Source organism: Rutidosis leptorrhynchoides, chromosome 10 (genome assembly GCF_046630445.1).
Source record: "Rutidosis leptorrhynchoides isolate AG116_Rl617_1_P2 chromosome 10, CSIRO_AGI_Rlap_v1, whole genome shotgun sequence".
NCBI lineage: Eukaryota > Viridiplantae > Streptophyta > Magnoliopsida > Asterales > Asteraceae > Rutidosis > Rutidosis leptorrhynchoides.
Window position 1 is genome coordinate 152718331 of NC_092342.1, and position 7826 is coordinate 152726156.

Consider the following 7826-nt stretch of genomic DNA (forward strand, 5'->3'; position numbering starts at 1 on the left):
TTAGTAGTGAGTATATTTACTAAGATTTCAATAGTTATATTAACAATATTCTTAATCATAATCAAAAATAATATTAATGATAACAATACATAAATGATATTACTATTAATGATAAATACATCATAATATTATAAATAATGATATTACTTAATAATGTTTATTTAAAATAATAATGAAAAAAAAAAATCTTTCTTATAATAATAATAATACTAATAATAATCAAAAACCTGTTAATAATAATATAAAAAAAATTCTAATGATAATCTTTATAACCATAATAATAATATTAGTTTTTGGTTTTGAAAGCTACCTTGAAAAATCTTTCTAAAAAGATATGCTCGAAGCCGGGCTCGAACCTCCCGTATACATCTTAACACCTTGACCAGTGGGCTGTTGCCCCTTTTTCGGTTTTAAAACTCTTTTTAATTTATATAAACCGAACCTATTTAATTCCCTTCTTCTTCAATTGATCAATTTGACCAGAGCTGGATTCAACCATAACATACCCTATAGAATTTGTTCTTTTGGGTTTAAAATATAAACAGGAACGGGACACGATTTCTGTTACCCTTTTAAAATAACAAGAAACGAAAAAAAAAAAATCAGAATACTGAGATATGTACTGTAGATTTCGTATGAACTATAAATCAAATTCGTTGTTTTTGAAAGTTTTAGCCTATGATTCCTTCATGAAAATTGTTCCTTATCGTCATAGAAACTCTCGTCATCAATCCTTCAATCCAGAAACCCACTTAATCGTTCGAATTTGAATTATGTTCACACGGTTATTTTTTTTTTATATTCAGGTTTTGACTCGAAAATTCTCACTCACTTTTACGAATTGAAATCTGTAATTTTTCAGGAAGTTTAGGTAAAAGACTCCTTACAAAACTGCATTAACGAATTTAGAGATTAAAATCAAAATCAAGGTTTTGAAATTTTGGACTCAAGACAGGGTACCGATGGTTATATTTTGATCCTGTTAATTTATTTTCACAGCTTACAGGGATTTATATCTGAGAATTGAGTTTGTTAGTGTATGGGCGACTGATTTGAAGCCTAAAAACACAGAATAATCGGCTTGATTTTTATAGAGTTGATATGTCGATAGGAGTCACGGGTGAAAGAAAATAAAAAGGCATGAGAGAAAGAAACAGATGAAGAATTATTGGATCTGATATCTTGGGTTGAATAAAAACGCATCCTAGGCTTAAATAAATATCAATATCTGTATCTATTTTTATATATATTAAGTTATACGGGGTATCTATTTATATTTATAAAAAAAAACGTATGACATGTGTATAACAGAAATTAATATATCTTTTTATACATGTAATTATTTTTATTCTTTTTTTTTTTTTTAGCAATTAATATTACTAATAATTAATACTTGTTATATTAATTTTAGTATTATTGTCAATAATAAGATTAATAGTAATAATAATAATAATACAACTTAAATATATCAAATTTTTGTATGCACCATTTATATTGGAAGTATAAATATTGACATTAACAGCAATGAAAGTAATACTTATAATAATATGTACATTAAAAGTGAAAATGATAAGTTGCATTAAAATCGTATTGATAATAATTAACTTAACATGAATTACATAATAAATATATACAATAAAATTTTATATACTTATATAGATCCATCTTAAATAATAATTTTTATTATATCTTACTTATTTCATTTTACAAAATTAATTCTAATAGCTAAATAATATAATATTTCAAATTATATTTCGAATTAATATAGATATTTATATTTTTAAAATACATATGTATTTATTTACAAATAGGAGTTCGTGAATCGTCGGAAATAATCAAAGGGTAATTGACTATTCAAACATAGATTTCAGACTTTTTAGACTTAACATTAAAGATTTTGCTTATCGTGTCGGAGACATATAAAGTTTATGGTTTAAATTTGGTCGGAAATTTCCGGGTCGTTACACTTTAAAGCATGTTTATTCTCAGGTATTAAAGAAATCTTCCGCTGTGCATTAGCTCATTTTAAACATATTACTTGGAATCATTCATGGCATATTTCAAAAGACGTTGCATTCAAGTCGTTGAGTTCAGTAAAGATTATGATTAAGTAAATGATAGATTAGATCATTTATAGATGGATATTACGAAATAGTATGCATGCCTGTCAACTTTCGATGTAATGAAAGTTTGTCTTTTAAAACGAATGCAATGTTTGTAAAATATACCATATAGAGGTCAAATACCTCGCGATGTAATCATATGTTATTGTATTCGTTCTTATGGATTAGGACGGGTCATTACACCAGGAGTCTGATCAGACCCTGAAAAACAGAAAACTAGTGCTCCGGTGGATTTCTTGGTGTTTGATGCTCATCACAGTTCTCATCCTTGATGCGTATAAGCCTCAAGTGTACAACTCTTGACGTTTTAGCATCACTTTAACTAAGGTTTAACCATCAACACACAAATTCAAGACTAAGAAAAGAAATACAACTCATTTGAGAGTTTGAGCAAGATGATGAACCAAAGTTACATCAAGTTCTTAGTTTCGACACAAGTACAAGTTCTATTAAGCTATAAACTTTGATTCAAACTAAATAAGCAAGACCTTAAGTTATAGAACTTAGATTTTAGCTAAATATTGAAGACCTTAGACTAAAAGTCTAGATCTTATGTTCTTGACGAAACCCTAAGTCATAGAACCTAGACTTTCAACTTTTACAACACCATAAATTATGAAACTTAGATTTTATAAAGAAAAATGAATGTAAGCTTGTGAGCTTTTGTTTAAACAAGTTAGATGATCATAAGTTACATAACTTAGGTCAAACACAATAATGAAACCCTAAGCTAGAAAGCTTGGATTTCTTAACAACACTTATGAGATTTCAAGCTAGTAAGCCTGTATCTTTGTTTAATGAAAACACAAGTTACAAATTTAAAGTACAACAAATTAAAGAAGATCATGAGTTAATAAACTTGATCTTTTAACAACTTTTTGTAGAAACCTCAAGCTAAAAAGCTTGGATTTCTAGTGTTCTTGAAGATCTTTAAAGTAAAGTGTTAGATCTACAAGTTACATGAAGATCATAAACATAAGTTTTGATCTTTTAACATAAATAAAGAGATCTTAAGTTATAAAACTTAGATCTAACAAGATAACGAAGATTCAAAGCTAAAAAGCTTGAATCCTTCATGTTCTTGAAGACTTTAAAATCAACGTTTGAATCTACAAGAAGTATGAAGATTCAAGTCACAAAACTTGAATCTTTAATTTTCGTGATTAAGGAAAGAAAAGAAGAAGAAATATCATGAACACTTACAAGTTCTTCAAAGTTTTAGTGTGAGAAAGTTAGAGAGAAAACTTGAGAGAAAATAAGTGTGTGTTTTGAAATGAAATGAGAGTTTTAAAAAAATGAAATGGTGATGGGTGGTAAAGAGGCCGACGGTTTGGGGCAGGGGGGACCATTTTGGCCTCATGTGGTGGTGGTACAATGGTGATGTTGTGATGTTGGGTAGCATGGGGTATTAAGTTAAAATGTGCAAGTATTGTACACAAGCATGCTTAAACATTGTCTTAATATTAAATGGGTTTTTTTCTTTAATTACATGGGCTAACTAGCCCATTAAAGAGTAGGGTGGGCCTTTAATAAGCCAAGTCCAATAAGGTGTTAAGTCTATTAAGACTAACTAGTGTGCATTAGTAAACACTAAGCGTAATTAATAAACCATCAAGCCAAGTAATTGTCATTAATAAATAACAATTATGATTACGTAGTCATAATATTTCAATTTTGACAAAAGGTTAACGTGTACCAAGTACGTAGCGTGTTTTAAACGATAAATGACACTAACGGTCATGAATGCATTCAAGGATCATGTTAAGTAACCAAGTACTTAATAACACGTTGTAAGGCATTACGAAAGTAATTAACATAAATAATGATGCCAGAATATAATCTAAATCAGTACGCACAAATACGCAGTTTCGTGAAAGTAATAAATATAATTATAAGTCGAAAAAGTCGGGTCGTTACAATATATAAAAAAAAAAAAAGGTGATGGGCTTGTTTAAAAAAAAAAGAGTTGTCAGCCTAAGAATCGATCATGCATCCCCTGGGTAGCTGTAACGTAGGGTGAACCACTCGGGTAACATTGCACTTCTGTATTTTGCTGGAATGCAAAGTATATATCAATAAAATGCGCGATTTTGAAAAGCAACCACTATAGCTACGTTTCACTTCATTTTGTAATTGAATATATATAAAATATAATGTAGCTACTATTAGTATTAATGAGTTTAACATAACATAAGAAAAACAATAATTCGCACCTATTATATATATATATATATAAAGAAATTGTAAGAAAGATAGAAAAGTTTTTAAAATGTACTAAAAAAACTTGTATGTATTAGATTCTATAATAATAAGAAAAAAAAATGAAGAATTGAATAAATAATAGGAAGTGAAGGTGGGTCAAAATGAAAAAAAAAAAAAAAAAAAAAAAATAGAAAGAAGAAAATAAATGAAAAGTAAAATAAAAATGCAACAAGAAGGAATCAAACTTAGGACTTGAAGATGTTGCCCAACAACCACAGCGGCACCATTTCATATGGGGTGCTGATTCGTACACTATCAAAATTATCCATACACCACTAAATATGTAACACAGTGTTGTACTGTACAACTCTCTAAAGTACATTTAGTGGTGTATGGATAATTTCAAGTGGTGTACAAATCAATCCTCTTTCATATGGTGTATTATAGTTTAATTTATTTATTTAACTCTTAAAACTTCCGATATTTTTAAGTTGATATTTCCAACTCTATTTTTATAAATCCACCAATTTTTAAGTCATTTCCTAAAATACCATTTATCTTTATTCGATATACTCGGTGTACAAGTCCCCATCTGTACGTCATTTTATTTTCCACATATATGTTCAAGTACTTCTTCCTCTTCATTCAATCATAATTTCTTTAAAATGCTTTTTTACATGGTAGTTTATCTATTATAATAGAAATTACTAATGCCTTTTGCAGCTTCAATATTAGTAAGTCGGGAGAAACAAAAACAATTCGGGAGACATACGGGACAAAATAATCACGAAGGGGATAATTAATCTGCTTTATGAATGTTCAATCCGGGACGTTTAACAAGTACTCCTATTAATCTCTAATTTATTTGCTAATTTATATTTAAAATAGTATATATAAATGTATATATTTTGTTTTTCAGAAAGAAATGTTATGAATTGGTTACTGATTTAATAAAAGACGTGAAATTGGTTTAATAATGATTAAAAGGTAAAGAGTAAAAATCTATTAGCTGGTGTAGCTTTCAAATCCGGGTTCTTTCCGTTGATTCTTGCAGATGGTTCAATTTCTTGGTGTGCTCTCTCAGCTCCTGTTGAGGGTGAAGGATAACTCAATTAGACTTTTTTGTGCCGTTGGTCCTTTCATTATACACCGAATAACTCAATTATTTATAGATTTTTTTGTGCCGTTGGTCCTTTCATTATACACCAAATAGTGAACAGCGTCTCTTTTGTTTTTTTTCTGCTTACAGCATCCCTCTATTTCATAAATTTGTGTTTCAGTGTCCCTCCGTCAACTAAACGTTAACTTTGGACGTTAAGTCCCATCATGTGCCTGAAACGTGATGGTAATTTCGTCTTTTTTGTTATTTGCTGAGATGGATGGACCACCAACCAATGCAACAATTCGAGCCATTGATCCGTACCTAATTCTTCCAGAAGCTAAATTCCAATACTTCAACTCTTCTTTTTTTTTTTTTTTTTTTTTTTTTTTTTAGCAAAAATTACAATTGCATTGTAGAAATTGGCTCAGTCCATCATAACTGAATTTTCTAAATTCCATATACCTGTACTTTTTCATGTTTGAGTTTGCAAAAACTAAAGAAACAATGTCATGACACTTAAAAATAATCGACGTAATCCACTCAACTTGCCTGGGTGTTTATCTTCGTTATTTTGAACTAAAAGTTGGTTCTTAATATAAGGATGGAATCACACAAGACCCCTTTGTCTGAATTTGCTTTATCAAATTGATGTTTATTGAAACTCAAAGTTGCTGTAATAATCTATTGTTGTATCATATTTATTATATTAATCATCTCTGTGACTAAATTATTTCCAGAAATCAATATTTCCAAAAATTTAACTTAGATCCAAAAATTCAACTCGTGATCTAGATGGTTTCAAGTCATGATTCCTGCATGAAACATGTTTGAAATCAAGCTTTTAACGCTCGCTGGTCAAAAGCATAGCCTGAAACAACTTACAACTTTCGAATTTGATCATTAAGAATGTGGTTGACCTTTTTGTTGTAACGTTTGACCGTCAAATTCAACTTCAAATCAAAGAGTTGGAACATGAAATTTTGCAGAAAGTATTACCATATGATTCCTAACTACTCTGTATTTTTTACTTTTCGTAAAATGACCAGATTGTGTTCAAGATCAAATCAAGTCGCTAAAATAAAAATAGATCTAAGAACTGAAAGATTTGGTGATGTTTGATAACGATATAAGATGAGGATGATGTGTTTGTTTGGTTTATATTAGATTTAGATGATTTCTCAGTTGTTTTGATTAGATGAATATGAAGCATTGATGAAGATGAAGCATCAAAAAATAAATACCTTTATGAATTTGGGAGTTGCAGGTTCTTAAACATGAGAGTGATAAAAAAGAATAAAAAAGATGTGAAAATGACAAATATACCCTCACATGCAAGGCACATGATGGCATTTAACGTCTAAATTAAACGGATGATTGACGGAGGGACACTGAAACATAAATTTGTGAAATAGATGGATGCTGTAAACAGAAAAAAAACAAAAGGGACGTTGTTCACTATTTGATATATAATGGATGGACCAACGGCACAAAAAAATCTTATTTATATTGAATAGTTATCATGAGTTAAAAGGGTATATTGGGAAAATACATAAAATTATGTTGGATGTACTAAAATTTCTGTTAAAAATATCATCATTATCATCATCAAAAAGGCAGATTAAGTGGCAAAGTTATTGGGAATTTGATGGGAGTAATTATTTTGTGTTATTATTTTATTCCTCAAGTTAGATGCTATTACAATTTTAGCCTAACTCAACAGTGATAATTGTGAATTCTCTCTCTCTCTTATATATATATATATATATATATATATATATATATATATATATATATATATATATATATATATATATATATGTATAATTCATTTCAGTTTTAAAGCTCGTGCGTTGCACAGGTATATATAAAACCGTGCAGCATTAATTGAATTTATCAAACGATATTGTTTTGAGCTATAGATGTAATAGTCGCAATCAAATATTGTATGATATGTGTTACAAATATAAATATGTCTAAATCCTCCGGAGTGAAAGAAAACTAAAAATAATGTAACACGGGCATTATATACGAAAAAAATATTTGTACACTAAACCAAAAAAAATTACCTTCAAACAATGGTTTGGTAGTTTTATGATCTCTATATGCATGTCTTCAAATTTAATCCCGTCCCAATTAAACGCATGACTCTAACTAACGCAAAAAAAAACTAATAAGTAACCATAACCAAATAAAATCACAACTTCGACACATCACACTTCGCTTCCAAAAAACCATTGTAAAACAAAACTAATTAATGGATTCTCGAGAAAAAGAGAACGTGCATAAGTTTTAATGACCAATACTTCAAAAATAGACCAAGAAAATTTAGATAACTAAGAAAAAATGGGAAGGGTAATTCTCATCTCTTTTCGTCGGTGGAGGAGCCGGGCGCCAAGAGG

General features: G+C 29.1%; 1 long non-coding RNA gene across 2 annotated transcripts; it reads left to right on the plus strand.

The window, feature by feature from the left end:
- The first annotated feature begins 4878 nt into the window (after positions 1 to 4878).
- LOC139873335 (uncharacterized) lies at positions 4879 to 6417 on the plus strand. Of its 2 annotated transcripts, none has more exons than XR_011767312.1 (3): positions 4879 to 4952; positions 5049 to 5165; positions 5380 to 6417. It is a non-coding gene; the product is annotated as an uncharacterized lncRNA (long non-coding RNA). The 2 variants fall into 2 exon arrangements; XR_011767313.1 differs by having other exon boundaries at positions 4884 to 4919.
- The last annotated feature ends 1409 nt before the right edge of the window (positions 6418 to 7826 follow it).